The sequence below is a fragment of the Ranitomeya variabilis genome, chromosome 2 (assembly GCF_051348905.1).
Source record: "Ranitomeya variabilis isolate aRanVar5 chromosome 2, aRanVar5.hap1, whole genome shotgun sequence".
Lineage (NCBI taxonomy): Eukaryota > Metazoa > Chordata > Amphibia > Anura > Dendrobatidae > Ranitomeya > Ranitomeya variabilis.
Genome location: NC_135233.1, coordinates 43,293,265 through 43,312,913, shown reverse-complemented (window position 1 = coordinate 43,312,913; position 19,649 = coordinate 43,293,265).

Genomic DNA, 19,649 nt, shown 5'->3' with positions numbered 1-19,649 from the left:
TTCCCAGATGTGTAGGTGGTGATGGTGGACGATGTAAGGCGCAGTGAATAACGAGGACACAAGGTTGCAGTCTCTTTACCTTTTACTGAAGACTTCAGCGTCCACAGTCCAGAGTACAGATCACAGGGCAGGCAGAGTCCGACCGGTCCGAAGGCACATCCAGAGTCCCCTTGTCCAGGTGGAAATCAGTAGCCTTCCTACTAGCGCCTGTGTGTTATAGTACCTCCCTGCTGAGCACCACGGGATAGTCCTCACAACTTTCGTGGATGTTTCTGATGTTCTCTCTCTCGCTGTCCCCCAGATGGTATGGATAGGACAACCCGTATGACGGGGTAGGCCTGGAGCTTATTTATAGGGACCCTAGAGATGCCCCTCTCCCACAATTTGCCTCCGTGTCTTCTTAGGTATTAAGGTCGGGCAACCAACTTGGAATTGACTGTCCTGCCTGTCTCTGAAGTAATGCGTAGAGCCTATTACTCCCTCGGTGTTCCGGCCACCGGCTACGCGCCTCAGAAGGAGGCTGCCGATCTTGGGGCAGAACTCCTCCCGGTATTAACTCCTTGTGCTGTGATCTCGCCTCTCACTCTCCACAATACACTTCGCTTCGTGTCCTTTCTTAGGAGGCTGCCGCAATGGGTGCAGGCGCAGCTCCGTAACGTTCTATCTCGTGCTAGGCCTCTGTCAGGATCCCACCCCTGACAGGTCCTCTCTGGGTCGAACCCAGGCAGCTTCTGACTAACTTCCTATCCAACCCACCAGTTTTATCCGTGTGTGAGGAGTGCCCTAATAGATAGAACCTTTGCTCCCCCTGTTGGACTGGAGTGTGAAGTGTAGTGTGTGACTTGTGATACCTGGCAAGGTGAACTCCTTTAGTACCATCAGACGTAATATCACTCCCCCTGGTGGGAGAGCGACATTACTGCAACGACCAGGACTCTGGGGCGCTGCATATATATTCTACTATTGTTATATTTTTCTTATGGTTGTTGTATTTTCTTTTTTTTCCAGCGACTATATGATAAAGGCCATTAACTGGCCAAAGCGTCTTAAATTGTCGCTTCACTTATCAGCATCAAATAAATACTCACCTGAAGCATTATTTTTCTTGTACGTGTGCAGTGATTTTTTTCTGAACTTATACACACCATGTCACCAAACAGCACAGTGAGTATCTGTAGCCCTATATACCGGCCACTCACTGATTCCAAGATTGTAGACACATGTGATGCTAGTTAGTGGACACACCTTGATTTAACATGTCCCTTTTGTCACATTATTTTCAGGGGTACCATCATTTCTGTCCAGGCCTATTTCATGAGTTTTATTTTTTTTTTCATTCCGTGGAAGCATTGTTGAAAAGCAATGTCTGACTTTCATTTGTTCATTTTCATAGATCTTTTATTTATTACTTTTGTCAGATTCAAGTTATTTCTGTGACCATTGTGTTTTTTTCTGTCATTAAATGATGGTATCACCTATTTTGACCACGTGGGTAGGTAAGTGATGGAACAACATTCTGTTTAGGAGCAATTGGGTCCTTCAGTAGCTCAGTCTAGACTCGTCCAGTCATGTTAAAGGTGTTGTCCACCTCTGGGGATGATTTTTTTTTTCCTTGTATGCATGTGTTTGGTGCTAATAATCAACATTTTTAATGAAAACCAAGTGCTAAAATTATTTTAACCCCATTTACATGCATTTAAGTTTTAAAAAAAAAAGTCCACAAAGGTGGACAACCCCATTAACTACTGGCTTCACCCCAGGTAGACATTTTTCTCTTTCCTAGGGATTGCTTACATGGGTCATTTTGATAGAATCGGACCACAAGTGGGGAAAATATGGAGAACTTAATTTCTCCTTCTTCTCCATTGTCTCTGTGTCCGCAAATATTTCCATAAACATGTATGGGTGCGTGGTGCGATCCAATCCGCGGATGCACTCGATTGTTTTTTCATATTTCCTTATATTTCATAAAATCAACGTTTTTGTGTAAATCTACTTCACCAAAACTCTGAGGAAGATTTACCAAGATTACATTACTTTTATTATGTGATTTAGACAATGTTTGTGCCTTTACAAGGGACTTGGCTTCGCAGAGATGAATGATGTGACATAGTCAGCTTTGCAAGAGAAAACTTTTACATGACTGACAGAGTAATGTCTTTTTCACGGATGGTCGTCTAACATTACTCAAAATTTAGATACCTTTTTCTTTTGGTTCAAGATAAGTTGGATGTCACAGTAAGCTGCAGCCGCTGATGCGGCCCAGCCCACAAACGCCCCCACGCCGACCAACCACGACGGCACGGGGCGTGCATCCCCCAGGGACGCAATACGGACCCTTTATACCGCAGAGGGGAACCCGGGATTACCCAAACTAGGGGAGGGCAGAGACCGGGGTTCTGTGGCAGCTGAGCATGTGGACAAGGAAATGACACGTAGGACTTGATTTCACACACAACTTCAGGTATAGAGAAAGTAAAGTTTACTAAAGTAAAGTCACACAGTACATAAACCAAACATGACTATGCCAAGCTCCCGATTTCACACCTCCCAGAAGGGTACCACCCAGTGGACCCCAAGGCACCAACGGATCACCGAGGCATACATAGGCGGGATATCAGGACACACGCAGGACATCAGGGTATACAAGCTCATTAGGACGCAGGCAAGACATCAGGACACACAAGGATGTCAGGACATCAGGGTACATGAGGTCATCAGGATATCAGGGTACACGAGGTCATCAGGACATCAGAATACACTAGGTCATCAGGACATCAGGGTACACCAGGTCATCAGGACATCAGGGTACACAAGGTCATCAGGACACAGGCAGGACATCAGGGTACAGACAGGACATCAGGACATCTGGACCCAGGGTCACCGGCAGACGTAAGACAGGAGTCGTTCGGTTCCGGACATCCGACATGACCTACAGGCATCACCACAGTCATCAGGCTCCAAGCTCCCGACAGCAGTCATCAGGTTCCAGACTGCGGTCGACAGGCTCCGTGCATCGGACCTAGGAAGGAACTCAAGCGGGATGGTGCTAGAACTGAAAGATTGCTGGGCCTGCCAGGATCTAGAACCGCATGGTAGCCAGAGCACAGAGTAGTAGATGCTCAGCAGAAACACCGGTTACAAGAGACTCAAAGTCACTGGGTGTGAGGCTCCAGACGCAGAGGGATTCCAGGAACATAACACAGCAGACACAGTTCAGACAGGGTCAGGTACAAGACAGGTACAGGATCAAGGATTCAGGCCTGGATATACTGCCTCCAGGACAGGCACCAGAACAGGACATAACAGGGATCAAGGTAAGGACTTTGGTACCAAAACATAGACAGGAGAGGTGCAGGAACACAAAATACTCACAGCAAAGTTCAGGAGCTTTGTGAGTAGCTCAGGCCTCGCCCATAAGGCAGGGGAACTTTATATAGGAGCTGCCCCTCAGCAATTGGCTGGGGACAGCATTTCAAGTACACACACTAACCCTAATAAAAGCAGGGGAGGTGTGGCCACGCACGCCCTTAGCACAAACAGAAACCATTACAGCACAATCAGTACAGGAACTGAGGCTCAGAGCACCTGGCAGCAACTGCATGCCCAGACACACGTGGAAAGTCATGCACCAGTTGCAAATGACCTCGCAACCCACGGACAGCTTCCACAGCGGCAACCAGGGACCGCACATGCAGATGGTCATGCAGCAGAGCAAAGACCTAACCACCCATGAACGGCTACGCAGCAGAACAAGGAACTAAGCAGGCTCCATACAGGTAACAGCCAACAGTATCCCAGCTCAATTAGGGGGAAAGGAGCAAAGGGGTAAAACAAAGACATGCATTGCCACGCCGAAAACCAGATACAGACAGAACGGCGTGACATTGGACAGATCTATAAGATTAAGTTGTTGTTTTTAGGTTGGTTTAAAGTACATCAATCCAATGGTGGTTCTTTTAAAGAATGAACAATTGCAACAAACCCAAAAAAGGAAAAACAAGACTTAAAGACTTGGTTCCTGTAAACGTTCTTCCAAACTTTTTTCCAGGATCCATTCCTCTAGCAAATGGAGTCATAGCAAGATTTTTCTATCCTTAACTTGACCTTGCTTAGACCACCAGGATTCAAATAAAAATGAATTTGAGAGTCAGAAATTGTCATTCAGTGTGAAATTCTTCAAATTTTGAAGAAAGATTCAGCACAAGAGACGTTAAGACGAGAGGTTATCACTCAGTCATTATCAATGGCACAAAGATCCAGATGTGTTTAATTTTAGAGCACATTCTAATGTCTTGGGGTGTTAAAGAAGGTTAATTGTTATCCAAGGAGAAATATCTATGCAAACACTCAAGTCTCCAGTGGAAGATCTAATCTCATCGCTTGGTCATTTCTATTTTTCTTAAATTATATCATTCATCGGGAAAGGCGTAAACAAATTGCTCATTTTTCTTTAACAGATGTTTAAAGGTCAAGTCGGCTTCCTAAGAATGAAATGTCTTCACTCACATGGGGGGACTATAGACAGCACAGGGAAGAAGTGAAAAATACCCACTTTAAACATAATAAACATGAAATAATAATAAACTGTAATGTCATAGTACTGTGGAAGACGTGTAAATATGTATCTAGAAAACGTTTTCTTTTTTTATCCATTTATTTTTCATTATAAGCCAAAAAATTTGCATCCTATATTAAAGATCAACTAAACTTTCTTTTTTTAACAACTTTGACCAGGAAGGAAAGTTATGAAACTTTGGATACTACTTTATTAGGGGATTTTTCTTCATTCCTGTTGTAATGCTGGTGGGTGTGGACCCACTGCGCCACAGGTCAGGCTTTCTCTGGAGGGGCATGACTAAGTGTCTACCGGGTCTTCACTAGGGCTTCTGATGGTGAGGATAGGCTGGCCTGCTGGTAGACACCAGGGCAATCCCAAAGTCTGCAGGAGCTGACCAGAGAGTCAGAGAAACGGGTAAGAGGTACAGGAGGACAGAGGCAAAGACATGGTCAGACAATCCAGAGTCGGGGCAGGCAGCACAGGTTCAGTATAAATAGCTGAGGTCAGGAGCAGAGAGGTCGGGATCACCGGTAAACGATCTGGGTAAGGTAGAAGGTAGGTAAGATGGAACAAACATGCACCCACAGGATTCAGAGACAAGCAACTGGGAACCAACGATTGGGCAAGGACTAGTGGTAGGAGCTGCCTAATTAAACTGCTGCTGCCTAGGGTCAGGCTGGGGAAGGCAATCCATGCAGGACACAGCAGGGTTGAATTCCTGTAGGATTTGGCTGCACCTCCCTATAGCCAGGTGGAGATTCTTGAGGAGCACAGCTGGCAGTGAGCACAAGGCAGCTCAGGAAGATGGTCTGAAGCTGGGGAAACAGAGTGCTGAATGCAGTGAGTATGGCGATGCTGAGAAGGCGTGTGAGACACCGGCATGACACCTGTAAAAAATTGCACATAAGTGAGCAACTTCCAAACCCTGGCTCTTTCCCAAGTCTATTTGCCTGTCTTCAGCTGCATTGATATCAGCATATACTTATTTGGAGTACAGATGATGGTAGTGATCAGTAATCTCCTGTCTCCTCCTCTGAGTGTTGCGGCTATCAGAACAATCTCTGGCAGCAGCTTTTTCCCAGAGTCGTGAGACAAAATTTGGAAATTTGTAAAAAAAAAAAAAAAAGGTTTGCTATTGTCATCATTTTCCAAGACTCGTAATGTGATCCTTTTCAGGATATGAGGCTGTGTGAGGGCTTATTTTTTGTGCCCTGAGGTGAGATTTTTACTGATACCATTTTGGGGTAGATACAATTTTTGATCACTTCTTATTGCATTATATTTATGGAGGGGCCAAAATAAGGTAATTCTGGCATTTCAATTGTTATTCTTGTTACACCGTTTACCAATCGGATTAATATATTTTATATTTTGATAGATCGGACTATTATGAACTCAGCGATACAAAATCTAAGTAGTTTTTTGTTTTTTAATTATTTTATTTTTAATGGAACAATAGGAAGTGATTTTATCCTTTGTATTTTTTTCTTCATATTTTTTAAAAAACATTTTTTTTCACTTTTTATTGGATTTAATAGTCCCCTTAGGGGACTCGAAGCTGTGATCGTCTGATGGGTTGTACTATACATAGATGGGAGCATGGAATTACGCGCTCTCTTGTCTAATCTGGAACTTACCTCCTCGTAGAAGCTGATCAGAATAGTTTGACAGGACCCATCCCTCATAAACCCACATGTTGCATCATGAGGTTATTCTTATTGAGATACTGCAGGATAGCATCTCTTAAAAAATCCTCAAGGATTTTACCCACAGTAGAGTTTAAACTTACCAACTTACTTACCTTACCTTAGTTAAATATGGGGAAGTGTTTTTCCATGCTTAAAAAGTTGCTCTGGCATAATTTGCACCATATTTATCATTAAATATGGAGTGTTGCAATTGTAGTGATTTGATGCAAATTACACTATTTATCAGAAATGTGGACAGGTACGTAGAAATGTCAAAAAAAAAATCCTACAAGGCAAAAACCATCCTGAGACTGCTGATGGTACAAAACGGAAAAATTGCTCGTTACAACTGGGTTGCACCCAGGATCTTCAGAATATCTCAAGAAACTGTAAGCTATCTCAAAGGCAAGACTTGCCAGAAACATGGATTGTGTTTCCCAAAAATGTCACCAAAGGCTCAAATATATATATAAAAAAAATAAAAAAGTACACTGTAACTTTGTATCCAGTCTGTTTTACAAATTAATTTTTAGACATAGAAAAAGAAGGTTCTTGGCTGTACATGTCAGAAATATTCCCATCCATCAGTGCCAACACTAGAGCTAATTAACCTCCATGGTCCGGTTTATGAATGGAGTGTTTCTACAAAAGCCATTTCTTTATTGTTCCTGGGTATAGTTTATGAATCCATATATTATTGGAAATTAAATTATTTTCCCATGGCTGCATCTAAGGGACTGGCAATTAAAAGTAAGAAGGCAAAACTGCAGATGAGTGGTAAAAATATTTGATGAGCAGCTTTTTCGAATAAAAGTAGAAGGTAGTAAATTACCCGCGTGGGCTCCCTGAGTGGACCATACATTAAAATATTCCCTAGGCAATAAAAAGCAATGTGTGCCCTGACGTTTCCTTTCTTTAGGTAGTTTGAAAGCTTTAGAGGTATGTCACTGCAAGTCACCCTCACCTTAGTAATTGTCATGCGACTCTGGAGGAAATGAACAGGGGAGAGTCCAGAGGGGGTCACATTTCTCTGCCCCTTTCAGCATGAACTCAAGACTTGGAGTTTCTTGTAGGAGCATATTGCTAAAATTATTCCAAATACTGTCTTCAGTGTAACTATAGAGCAAACAGATCTACATAAAGAACTATCCAAAATAATGCAAAAAATTGCCAATAAATATAGGCAGGAAGAATAACAACATATTAGGGGTAAAACAATGCTTTTTGGCATATGTCGGGAAAGGACACATTGGAATACTTATGATTTACTTTATGGAAAAGTGTAGTAAACTATGCTTTATGAATACCCTTCTATCCCATTTAAAGTGTTTTTCTAAGCTTAAACATAAAAGTGCCAAGTCACCAAATGGTGTCACGATATCTTAGGAGTAGTTATTTTTATTTTTTTGCCCAGCTCTGTGCAGCACAGTTGTTTTCATGCTACCAGGGCTAGCTATGGCAAGGACTGGCATATGAACAACAACAGTTCTCATGATTACCAACTTTTATAAACATTGATCCCAAGTCATCATTGCATTTCCATCATGTTTTTTGGCACGAATACCTCTCAATTAGCGACTTTTTGATTTGCGACAAATTCATCGAATGATTTGCGCCTTTTTCTCAACTCGTCTTTTGTGGTCTAGTTAGTGATCAGGTTCTTCCGTCAATGTGGCTTTAAACAGATTCATGAAAGGCTACTTAAAGTCACAAAATTTGACACACACCCAAAGTGATTTTATGTAAGGCTACTTTCACACTAGCGTCGGGCTAGGTCACCGACGCTAGTGTTGTCTCCGCCACACAACGGGGGCAGCGGATGCATTTTTCCAGCGCATCCGCTGCCCCATTGTGAGGTGCGGGGAAGTGCGGGGAGGTGGGGGCGGAGTTCCCGTCGCACGACGGTTGCGACATGTGTCAATGCGTCGCAAATGCGTCGCTAATGTTAGTCAATGCAGAAAAAACGCATCCTGCAAGCACTTTTGCAGGATGCGTTTTTTCGACAAAACGACGCATTGCGACGTATTGCAGTTAACGCTGGTGTGAAAGTAGCCTTAGACAGATATTTTGGCGTTTTTGTTTTTTGTATTTTTTTTGCTATATTTTATAAAACATGGGAAATGTCACAAAACCAGTCAGAGTCAGAAAAAAAAGTCAATTTTGGGCTTTGCACAAACTTCGTGAATTGTCTGCGCCATGTTAATGAATTTGGCAAAAAAAAACATCAGCGAAAGCCACAAGTCAAAAATGAAAAGTGACTTGAAAAAAATGCAAATAATAAAGCGCTGCATGCTATTACAAGGCGCAGATAATGCTGTAAATCTTTTCACAAACACACTGACTCTAAAGCCACTGTCATGGGGTTACAGCAGTAGAGAGGAGCCAGAAGACCGCAGCGTCTCATTGCTCATACTCCTGAACTGAAATGAAGCACTTCACCTTTTCAAATGGTGTTTGTTTCTTTTGGCAGAATAGAGGTTAATTGGTCATGTTGGGAGCTAGTTTGAAGGAGTTAACTGTGATTGTTGCATGGGTTTGTAAGTGTGATAATTCCCTCCCCTCCTCTTATTTTGTTTTTTCCACATCCTCCACTCCCCGGTGCATTCCTCTGTTATATGTGAGTGAATATTTGGATACCTGGTATTTTCAGTTACTCCTTGCTCATGTTGACTTGTTTGTTGGGTTGGTGTACTATGGTGAACGGCAGCTCCCCTCTTCCCTGGGTGGGGGAAGGGAACAGACGGAGGGCTGATTCAGGAGATAAGACAAGGATGGCGGTCCTGGCATCTTCACCTTCGGAAGTATCCAGGGGAATAGGGCAAGCTAGCGTGCCCCCTAGTGTTAGGTGCAGGGCAGTAGCCCCTGGTCCCGGGTCACCCGACAGCTGAGTCGTGACAGCCACGTTAACATGTTGAGTATTCAGTCAGTATTTTACATCAGTACTTGTAAGCCAAAATCAGGAGTGGGGGAAAAATGCAGGAGTGGTGACAAGTTTCTATTATAGTTTTCCTCTGATTGTTCCACTCCTGGTTTTGGCTTACAAATGCTGATATAAAATACTGACCAAATACTGAACGAGTGAACGTGACCCAAGGTCCTGATTCATCATTGCTGTTTTTCCATTTTTTGTAATATTTCTCTCCTTTTAAGAGGTTTTAGTATTTTCATGTTATTCTCTATATGTTTTGATGGAATTTTGTTGTTGTCTTTTTTTAAGTCTTTTTTTTATTTTTCTTTGGCAGCTTTGCTTACCCAGATGTTTTAGACAGATTCATGAAATGTAATTTTTACCAAATATTGCATTTTGGGAGGGCGGTGCATCTCACTCCAGTACCCGTCCCAAGTAAGATTTCTGATAAAGTCTTTAATTTCGGGCGTTTTTTTGACCAAACATGCAACTTTTTGAAGGATTTGCAATTTTTCTTGCTGAAAAGCCACCAAAAATGGTTAAAGGACCACTCCTGAGGCTTTTCTTACTGTAGCACTTAACTGGTGGTTCTAAACTAAGGTCCCTGCCCCTAGTCTTATACTTACTTTTTGCCGAATTCACCTTACCACCGCCGTTCCCATTGGTCTGCAGCAATCTGTGACCTGCCGGATCACTCCCACTGTTTCATCACTGGTCACTTTCAATACCAGTCTATGAGAGACTCATCGTAACTCTTTTAGACTTGCGTTGAAAGCTTGTGACGTAACTTCTGATTTTCAGTCAGTCAGAAGTTGTGGTCACAAGATGGTGACACAGGACTAGAGTAGCACCAGTAAAAGGTAAAGACGGCAGCTGTTAAGTAGAAAACTGCGAACAGGGGCCTTAGATTAGAAGCACCACTTCAGCGCTGAAAATAAACAAAAATGTTACAGTTATTGTGCACCAAATTAATGAAACGTGAACGCCCTTTTGATGGATTTGGTGCAAAAAACCTCTGTGAATATCAGAAAAGAAAAGGACAAAAGGGACTTCAATAAAGTGGGGAAAAAAAGAAAAGGGACTTCAATAAAGTGCAGATTATGAATTGGTGCTAATACTCTTCTCCTCTGCTATTTAGGCCTCTTTCACACTTCCGTCAGTATGGGTCCGTCGCAATGCATCGGGCCGACGTACCGACGGACGTTGTGAAAGTTTTGCACGACGTGGGCAGCGGATGCAGTTTATTTTTACGCATCCACTGCCCATTCTGCAGTCTGGGGCGGAGGGGTGGAGTTTCATCAGCGCATGCGCGGTCGAAAATGGCGGACGCGACGGACAAAAAAAGTTCACTTGAACGTTTTTTGTGACCACTGTCCGCCAAAACACAACGAAGCCAAAATACGACGGATCCATCGCACGACGGACGCGATGTGTGGCAATCCAACGCGATCCGTCGCTAATACAAGTCTATGGGCAAAAAACACATCCTGCGAGCACATTTGCAGGATCCGTTTTTTGCCCAAAACGACGGATTGCGACGGATGCCAAACGACGGAAGTGTGAAAGAGTGACAATGCACAATCTGCTGCCCAGCATGTGAAACACAATCCCTCCTGAGATAGGGAGGCAGGTAAGAGAGCAAAAGAAGAGTAAAGATGGCTGGTAACTAAGGCTACTTTCACACTAGCGTTAACTGCAATACGTCGCAAATGCGTCGTTTTGCCGAAACTACGCATCCAGCAAAAGTTCTTGCTGGATACGTTTTTTCATCATAGACTAACATTAGCGACGCATTTGCGACGCATTGCCAAACGGTGCGTCCGTTTTGCGACGCTTGGGCGTGTGGTAGCGGACCGTCGGGAGAAAAAAACGTTACATGTAACGTTTTTTGCTCCCGACGGTCCGCTTTTTCCGACCGCGCATGCGCGGCCGGAACTCCGCCCCCACCTCCCCGCACTTCCCCGCACCTCACAATGGGGCAGCGGATGCGTGGGAAAAATGCATCCGCTGCCCCCGTTGTGCGGCGGAGACCACGCTAGCGTCGGGAACGTCGGCCCGACGCACGGCGACGGGTTGTTCCCGACGCTAGTGTGAAAGTAGCCTAAGAAGACAGGATGAGTAATGTCCTATATATTAATCACCTGTTCAGAGCATGTCACACAAGCAGGCGAATGATTATATAAATGTGAGATTGGCTTACAGAGACATTTATTTACAGGCAGTATGTTAGTAATCACACTGCATTTAAACCGGCAGAATACAATTTTTGAAGATCATAAGCCCCTTATAATAATAAAATATAAAAACAAAAAGATAATATTTCACATGTAAAAACATAAATAAATACAGATTAATTTGCAATATGACTTTATTTATCCAATAGGTTATATTCGACTATCATTTTCACAGGTGGGTGTATAATGGCAGCACATTTTTTAAAGTAACAAAAATATATAAACAATATACAGCAAGGAAACAAGAACGTTTTCACTGTGCTTTCCCGACATTGATGTGAACAGTTGTGCCGCTGCCATATTTCTTTAATATTTCCCTCTTTTTCTTCATGTTTGTGTTGGATGTATATCCATATAAAGGCATTCTAACTTTAAGAGTAGTGTTTCCTCTTGAGTTTGGCAGTGATGTCTGAGAAGCAAAGCTTTGAACCTTATCAGTGGGGAAATCAGCTTTAGACCTTGCATTTCTTTATAGAAAAAAATATGTTGTTTCTCCCATGACACCCAATTTATAACGAGAGAGAAAGGATTGATAGTTCCCTTGGTGTTTCGCCTAATGTCATTTGCATATTTTCCAGGGAATCTGGTTTATAGGTTCTGCACATAATTCAGCAATAAATGATCTGCTTTTTTTTCCCCCATGACCAGTGTCACTTATGTCTATCGGCTGTTTGATATTTCAGCTCAGTCACTTGTATTTGAATGGATATGAATTGCAATACCAGGCATAACCAATAAGCCAGAATGGCACTGTTGAGACAAAATACACCTTATTATGCACAACCTTTTTAAATATCTATCTTTTATAATGAAATGTTTATCATTATTTGAGTTTTCTTAGTAACACAGTTATACTTTTAATGGTCAATTTTATGCACAATTCCTATTAATATAAGTTATAATATAAATACTTTAAGAAAAGCCCATGCCTCAGAGAGGGAGTTAAATTGAAACTGTTCTTTTATATATGACTTTTTTGCCCCCCTGAAGAAGCAAATGTGCGAAACACATGTCAGGTGTGGATTTTTGGAGATTGATTTTGGTAACTATTTATTATAACTAGTTGTGAGAGACCGTGCTCAATACTCGAGTTTGCCTAGGGTGCCCAAGAATGCACCGAGTATCGCGGTTGCCCGAATGACATGTTCCAGTCTCCACATGTTTTGTTGTTGTTAGGCAGCCACAAAACATGAGTGGATTGTCTGACATACACGGGAAATCCCAGCATGTTTTGTGGCTCTCCACTTATTCAGAGAATATTTTTTCGTGACATATTGTACTTCATGATAGTGGTAAAATTCGTTCGATATGACTTGCATTTATTTGTGGAAAAATCTGAATTTTCAAGAACATTTTGCAATTTTGCTAATTTTTATGCTCTAAAGCCAGAGAGTTATATCAAACAAAACAGATAATAAATAACATTTCCCACATGTCTACTTTACATTAGCACAGCAATTTCTCATTTTTTGAACAAAATTTACAAAACCGTTTTTTAGAGACCACATCACATTTGAAGTGACTTTAAGGCTATGTGCACACATTGCGGTTTTTGCTGCGGATCCGCAGCGGATTTGACGCTGCGGATCCGCAGCAGTTTTCCATGCGGTGTACAGTACCATGTAAACCTATGGAAAACAAAAACCGCAGTGCACATGCTGCGGAAAATTCTGCGCGGAAACGCTGCGGAAAAAAAGAAGTAGCATGTCACTTCTTTCTGCGGATTCCGCAGCGGTTTTCAACCTGCACCAATCGGAAAGTGCAGTTGAAAACCCGCAGAGGAATCCGCAGAAGAAAGCGCGTGAAAATCCGCAGTGAAAACCGCAGTGGTTTTGCACTGCGGATTTTCAAAATCCGCAGCAAATTCCGCAACGTGTGCACATACCCTAAGGGGCATATATGGCAGAAAATACCCAGAAATTGACACCATTCTAAAAATGGTGCTCAGAACCGCATTCAAGAAGTTTATCGACACTTCAGGTGCTTCACAGGAACTGAAGAAATATGGAAGGAAAAAATGAACATTTAACAAAAATTCTCAAAAATTTTACTTTAGATCCAATTTTTTTTTTAATTTTCACAAGGGCAGCTGGATAAAATGAACCCCAAAAACTGTTGTGTAACTTCTCCTGAGCATGATAATACCCCATATGTTAGGTAAAACTACTGTTTGGGCACACGACAGGTATCAAGAGTGGAAGTGATGTCACACTTCGAGAGCCCCTGATGTGTCTAAACAATGGAAAATACGCGAAAGTGATCCCATTTTGGAAACTAGACCTCTCATGGAATGTATCGAGATGTGTGGTGAGCACCTTGAACCCCCTGGTGCTCCACAGAAATTTATAAAGTTGAGCCACAAAAAAATAAAAAATCAAATTTTTCCACAAAAATGTTTTTTGGCCCAATTTTTTTTATTTTCACAAGGGTAATAGGAAAAAAATGGACCACAATAAGTGTTGTGCAATTTTTCCTGAGTACGGCGATACTTCATATGTGGGTGAAAACTACATTTTGGGCGCATGGCAGGGCTCAGAAGGGAAGGAGAACCGTTTTACTTCTTGAATGCAAAATTGGCTAGAATCATTAGCGGACGCCATGTTCCATTTGTAGAGTCCTTGATGTGCCTAAACAGTAGAAATTCTCCACAAGTGACCCTCTTTTGGAAACTATACCCCTCAAGGAATGTATGTAGATGTGTGGTGAGCACCTTGAACCCCCAGGTGCTTCACAGACTTTGAGCTGTAAAAAAGAAAAAAAAACAAATTTTTTCCCACAAAAATATTCTTTTAGCCTCATTTTTTCACAGGGGTAACAGCAGAAATTGCACCATACAATTTGTTGTGCAATTTCTCCTAAGTACACTGTTACCACATATGTGGTCAAAAACTAGTTTTGAAACACAGTGCAAAGGTCAGAAGGGAAGTAGTGCCATAATGGAGTTCAGATTTTCATGGAATGGTTTGAGGGTGCCATGTCACATTGGCAGAGCCCCTGAGGTGCCAGAACAGCAGAAACCCCTCCATAAATGACATCTTTTTACAAGCTACACCAGTCAATGAATTAATCTAGGGGTACAGTGACAATGTTGACACCACATGTGCCTCAAATTTTTAATTTTTATAAAGGCTAATAGGAAAAAAATGGGCCTCTCAATTTGTTGTGCAATTTCTCCTGAGCGCGCCAATGCCCTACATGTAATCAGGAAATATTTTTCAGGCACAGTGCAAAACTCAGAAGGGAAGGAGCATCTTAAATTAGGCAGGCTCTCATCGCTATAGGAATGCCAAACATGTTAACGTTATATGTGATTTAGGTACACTGTGTGACTCAGAAGGGAGGGCGGCATTTGAATTTGGGAGCACAGAATTAGCAGGATTTCTTTTGGGAGGTGAGGAGCCATAGTGCTTTTCCAGAGCCTTTGTACTACCAGTAACGTGGAAGCCCCCTATATTTCCATTAACAAATGAAGGACCTGAGTGGGGACTGACCTGAGCTTTAATTGGGAACATTTTACATAACATTTTAGATCACACTTATCCGGCGCTCTACACTGAGCACTTACTTTGGGGTTTCCATCTAAATCTCCAAGTGACATGATTCAGATGAAATCCCCAAGGGATCCATTCACTATAATGAGGCAGCAGAGTAACTCCGGACTCCGTCTGGCCTCTGTTCAGCGGTGTCCTTCTTTTCAGAGGTGCAGAGAACTGTGGTCAATAGCATTTTATGCACGTCTAAAAAGGTGGGACACCACTAGATCACAGGTCAGACAGGGTCCGCAGTGTCTCCATTTACCTCATTATAGGGAATCTTCTGCCAGGGGTTCTGTCTGAATCATGTATTTCAGAGAATTACACAGAAACCCCGGTGTGAGAGTTCAATGCAGAGCGCAGGATAAATGTGAACGGAGCCTTACTGCGATCTTTGGGAGGCAGAATGCAAAAATCAACAGCAGGTGAAGAATTGGTTTTATTTATTTTTTTACGCCGTCCATCATGCAGTATAATTGATTAGGCGACAATTACAGCGATACCAGGTTTTTTTTATGTTTGGCTTCTGTCACACACTAAAAAAAGCTTTATTTGAGAGCAATAATTTTTCCATATTTCTGTAGACAGAGTCATGTTATGGCTTGTTTTTTGAAGGACGAGTTGCCGTTTTTATTGGTACCATTTTCGGGCACATGACTTTTTTATTATTTTCTTTTCCGATTTTTGGGAGGCAGAATGAACAAAAACCTGTAAATTCAAGAATTGTTTTTTGGGGAATTTTTTTTATGCTGTACCGTGTGTGGTAAAACTGATAAGGCAGCTTTATTGATCGGGACAGTACGATTACAGCAAAACCATATTTATGTAATTTGTTTATGTTTTGGCGCTGTTACACAATAAAAATTATTTTAGAGTTTTATATCGCTATATTCTGATAGCTATAACTTTTTTATTTCTCCACTGATGGAGCTGTATGATGGCTTTTTTTTGTGGAACAAGATGACGTTTTCAGAGATACCATTTTTATTTACATTTGTCTTTTTTATCGCGTTTTAATCCACTTTTTGTTAGGCAGTATCATAAAAAAGTATAGTTTTTGCCTTTTTTTCTTTTTATGGTGTTCACTGAAGGGGTTAACTAGTGGGACAGTTTTATAGGTCGGGTCCTTCCTGACGCAGTGATACCAAATATGTGTACTTTTTGGTTTATTTTTTTTTTATAAAAATATTTATTTACGGGTACAATACTGTATATATATATATTGTATATATTTGTTTGTTTATTATTTTGTGATTTTTAACACAAATATTTTTTACAATTGTTTATTTTACTTTTTTTACTTTGTCCCTCTATGGTACTTTCACTTTTTGCAGTATGATCGCAGTTATAATGCACAGCAATGCAGGAGCATTGCTATGCTTTATAAAATGTTAGTACTAATCAATGACTAAAGCACTATATGTAACATAACTTGATTAAAACTTCATTTTTAACAAGTTATTAAAACACAAAAGATCACCAATATACAGCCAAATAGACATTAAACAAAATGGCCAACAATTTTCTGCTTTATCTGATATAAGGAGGGGAGTGTAGAATGACCCTATTAGGACACTGTTGTCTCCCTACCTTGCTGCGGAGGTTGGCACCCTAGGACCTGCGCTGATGACGCCCCCGCTCACCGTAGACTCTCCCTAATAAATCCTATTAGGCCCTAAAATGAGAAAAAGGGAAGTTATGAGGACAATATACAATTATCAAACAGCAGAACAAAGTACACTGTAGGGTTTGTAGTATATATCAAAACATGTTGAAAATAGTGGGGGACTGTCACAAGAGTACAGTCTGGTCAAACCATATTTATTTGTTATAGTTGTATATCAGAAGGGCCCCAAAGGCAAACAGATATACAAACAGAACTTCCAATCAAAATTGATAAGTTATAACAAAATAAAAATATTGTACTTATTTCCAATTTTTTATGACATGATCAGTTACCTCCTATATCTGCATTCATCAGTAATTTTCAAGTGGATAAGGTGCCCAAATGGAGGTTCACTTCCCCATAGTCAGTAGACATATGATTTTTGACCTCTATAGTGGATTGATTTTTGGGGGGTTGGGTGGGGGGGATTAAGACAACATAACTTTTAAATTAAGTGATTTGCCGATTGTCTTTTTATGATGTTGTTTTTCAAATCACATCAAGTTTTCTAAAAGTACAAGGACAGTCTAAAGGTGAACAATACATAATGTCTATAGCCTCTGGTGTAGCCTAGTCTCAAACCTCTTTGTAACCCATAGGGTCCACCATTTGTCTTTTTGGCCTTTTTGTTACTTTCAAATATGAAATCCAAAAGCTCCAAGCAATGATAAGTGTGAAATATCCTTTTATGTAGAATATAATTTTATATTTTACGTTATGCATAAATATAATATTTTATGGGACTTAGCATAACAAAATAATGTAGCTGTCCAACTAATGGAAAAGGGATTTATCCTGTCAGTTCAAGGCTCAATAGCAAGGACAAGACAAATGAACTTTTAATGCATTTTGCTTTGAAAACCTCTGTGAGCAGAACTAATCAGTGTAAATTCATTTAGAAAGATAACAAGTACAGCGCATACTTCGAGTTGTCGAGGTCAGGGCAAAGTTTGTCATGAGAAATCTAAGAATGCCTACAAAAAAATAGAAAAATGTGTTCGAGTAACCTTCATGCCCTCACCGGTAACGATCTCTGATCGAAAGGATAACAAAGTACATAGAGGTGTCTGGGTTAGTAATATCACAGGTTCTGATACTACGTAAATATAATTAATTTTTAAATTGAGCAATATGTGCACCAAATTCATTAAATTGTCACACACTGCTCCAATTATAGTATAGAAAAATTAAATAGGCAGATGGTGTATTATATTGAATGAGATGATTTAAAATCTCTATTGAGTTTTTACTTGCAGTGCCAAAAAATAATTTTCCATGCAAGCAATTTTGGTATCACAGCTAAGCTTTTATTCCATTTGCTACCAAAACCCTAACTACGTCAAGCACCCTGAACACATACCCCTACAGATTCCTTCTGTCCAACACTGCCCCTGAGCAAATCCAAGAGAATTTCCCAAAATAAGAGTGAAGAGCTACCAACAAATTGTCATCACTAACTTTCTTCTGGTTCCAGATGTGTTAGTGAAAGTATTCTGTGCCACCTTTAAAGGGAACCTGTTACCAGGTTTTTCCCATGTAAGTAGGGTCACTACCACTGGAATGTCATAAAAAGTCCCCAATTCAGTCTGTAGATCCAAAAAATAGCTTTTATTATTTTTACGGACGGGGCTGTCTTGTCTAATGGGAATCTCTCGTCTTGATCCAGTCTCCTCTCTTATTGCATGCGCACTAGAATGCTTTGTTCTGCTCTCGGCAGGGCAGATAGAAGTGTGTCAGTGCTGGAGCACGATGGGCCAGACTGTGTGAATGGTGTAGGACACGTCATCCACAGGAAGCAGCGAAGGAGGAAGTCGATAGCAAGAAGAGAGGAGGCATCAGATCAAGACACCTATAAGACCAAAGCGACCCCCCTGTGAATATAAAAAAAGCTATTTTTGGGGACTTGCAGACTCAATTGGGGACTTTTTTTACAGCATTCCAGTATGCTGTGAGAAAGGTTTCTCATGGTGATGGTCTTTTAGGTTTATTGTTCTTAAAGGGAATCTGTCAACCCATTTTTCGCATATATACTACGGCCACCAACATTAGAGGCTTATCTACAGCATTCTATAATGCTGTAGATAAGCCCCCGATGAAATCTGAAAGATAAGAAAAACAAGTTAGATTATATTCACCCAGGGGCGGTCCGGTGCGATCCGGGTCCAGCGCCTCCCATCTTCATGCGATGACATCCTCTTCCTTGCTTCTGTCGCGGCTCCTGTGCAGGCGTAATTCTCTGCCCTGTTGAGGGCGGCGCAAAGTACTGCAGTGCGAAGGTGCCGGGAAAGGTCAGAGAGGCCGAGTGCCTGCACACTGCAGTACTTTACTCTGCCCTCAACAGGCCAAATCAGTACGCGTGCGCAGGAGCCGCGACACAAAGCAAGGAAGAGGACGTCATCGTATGAAGATGGGAGGCTCCGGACCTGCGACGCCGATCGGACCGCCCCCCGGATGAGTATAATCTAACTTGTTTTTCTTCTCTTTCAGGTTACATCTGGGGCTTATCTACAGCATTACAGAATGCATTACAGAATGCTGTAGATAAGCCCCTAATGGCGGTGGCCGCAGCTTATAGGCCAAAAATGGATCAGTAGTGTGAAATCAGACATCCCAGATCCTTATCTCTCCTGACTTCATATGTCAGATTTGTTTCAGGAGAACTTCGTACACATAGACTGAAGCTGATATCAGTAGATTTGACTGACGCAAGTCTAAAGTGTATGGGGACCTTTTTTCTCAAGTAGGAATTAATTTTGGCAGTAGAAGAATCATCCATCACAAAAATAAATACATTTTCAAAACACACTAAAGATAACTAGAAGTGACTTAAAGTGAATTTGTCAGCAGGATTTCACCTCCCCAACTATTCATGTGCCCATATAGCGCTTTCAAAGACAAGTTGAACAATAGTTCTACATGGCCAGTTCGTTCATCTGCTACTGAGAAATCAGTGCTTGAACTGACATGCAAATGAAGCTGAAGAGCTATGATAGATCTGAAGCCTCTGTCATTACAGCTCTATTCCCTGCCCTGTACCGCCTCCTCCTCCTGCTTGATTG